The sequence below is a fragment of the Triticum dicoccoides genome, chromosome 1A (genome assembly GCF_002162155.2).
Source record: "Triticum dicoccoides isolate Atlit2015 ecotype Zavitan chromosome 1A, WEW_v2.0, whole genome shotgun sequence".
Taxonomy (NCBI): Eukaryota; Viridiplantae; Streptophyta; class Magnoliopsida; order Poales; family Poaceae; genus Triticum; species Triticum dicoccoides.
Window position 1 is genome coordinate 148,615,911 of NC_041380.1, and position 2,208 is coordinate 148,618,118.

The following is a 2,208-nucleotide window of genomic DNA, read 5'->3' on the forward strand; positions in this document are numbered from 1 at the left end:
CCTAGGCCTTGCTTCAACGCATTGCAATACCGTTTACGCTCACTTTTACCATTAGTTACCTTGCTGTTTTTATAATTTCAGATTACAAATACCTTTATCTACCATCCATATACCACTTGTATCACCATCTCTTCGCCGAACTAGTGCACCTATACAATTTAGCATTGTATTGGGTGTGTTGGGGACACAATAGACTCTTTGTTATTTGGTTGCAGGGTTGCTTGAGAGAGACCATCTTCATCCTACGCCTCCTACGGATTGATAAACCTTAGGTCATCCACTTGAGGGAAATTTGCTACTGTCCTACAAACCTATGCATTTGGAGGCCCAACAACGTCTACAAGAAGAAGGTTGTGTAGTAGACACCAAGCGTTTTGTTGCTCGCTGCACTACATGTCAAAAAGCTAAGTCATGACTCAATCCTTATGGTTTATATATGCCTTTGCCTGTACCTAGTGTTCCTTGGGAGGATATATCTATGGACTTTGTTTTAGGTTTACCTCAAACAAAGAAGGGGAGGGATAGCATATTCTCGAAAATGGCACACTTTATACCATGTCATAAAAGCGATGATGTTGTTAATGTTGCAGATTTGTTCTTTCGTGAAATTATTCGCTTGCATGGTGTGACAAATACTATTGTTTCAGATCGTGATACTAAATTTCTTAGCCACTTTTGGAGATGTTTATGGGCTAAGTTGGGGACTAAACTGCTTTTTAGTACTACTTGTCACTCCCAAACTGATGGACAAATTGAAGTAGTCAATAGAACTTTGTCTACTATGCTTATGGCTATTTTGAAGAATAGTAAGAAAATGTGGGAAGAATGCTTGCCTCATATTGAATTTGCTTATAATCGTTCATTACATTCTACTACTAAGATGTGCCCTTTTGAAATTGTGTATGGTTTCCTACCTCGTGTACCTATTGATTTATTGCCTCTTCCATCTTCGGAGAAGGTTAATTTTGATGCTAAAGAACATGCTGAATTGATTTTAAAAATGCATGAGTTAACTAAGGAAAACATTGAGCGTATGAATGCCAAATATAAACTTGCTGGAGATAAGGGTAGAAAACATGTTGTGTTTGCACCTGGAGATCTTGTTTGGTTACATCTGCGTAAGGATAGATTTCCTAATTTGTGCAAATCAAAGCTAATGCCACGTGCTGATGGTCCTTTTAAGGTGTTAGATAAAATAAATGATAATGCATATAAACTTGAGCTGACTGCAGATTTTGGGGTTAGTCCCACTTTTAACATTACATATTTGAAGCCTTATTTGGGTGAGGAAGATGACCTCCCGTCGAGGACGACTTCATTTCAAGAAGGGGAGGATTATGAGGACATCAATAACATTGTTACACCCACAGCCCCTGTTGCCATACATACTGGACCAATTACTAGAGCTCGCGCACACCAATTAAATTACCAGGTACTTTCGTTTCTTGGTAGAGATTCTAATGTTCATGACAATATGATGCTGCCTAAATTGGATACATTTGTTTTGCTTACAAATGAAGGGCCTAGCTTGGAAAAGAAAGATGAACCTTGGAGCAAGTTCAATCATGGAGATGATGGCATGCGCAAGGGGAACAAGAACGGAGTTACAAGTGATGATTCCAGGCCTTTGAAGCCACCATAATGAGTGCATGAAGCCTTGGACGAAATATACAAGATGCCACTTCATAAATTTCGTCCAGAGGCTATTCTAGGTGCTGCGTCACCTTATTTTTTGGCCAGGCCCATGTAATTTCAAAATACTTGATTATAGGCTATGTTTAGAGTCTGTATGTGTGGGGAAACAAGAGTTAGGGTTGGTTTCGGACCCCTCCTCCAAGGGCCACGAAATTTCCCCCTCTCTCCCCCATATATACAGCCCTTAGGGCATCATTTAGACTTTGGGTTTTGTTTAGATTAAAGTTCGCCATAGCTGCAACTTCGCGTACTTCGTTTGTGTTCAACGACCAGACAAAGCCGTCACAGAACCCCACCTTGATCAATAAAGCTTTCCTCTTATATTCACAATACCCAGATTGCAATCTTAGTTTCTTGCTTGTTCTTCATTTGCCCGCGGGAAACAAACCTTCGTGGTCAGGTTGATCATGCTCCGGCGTGCTCAGTAACCTCTCGGAGTTGGTTTAGCGATTGCTATGGCGCGACGTCTTCGCACGTTTGTAGTCGGATCATCAAAGTTGACTTCCTCCAAAA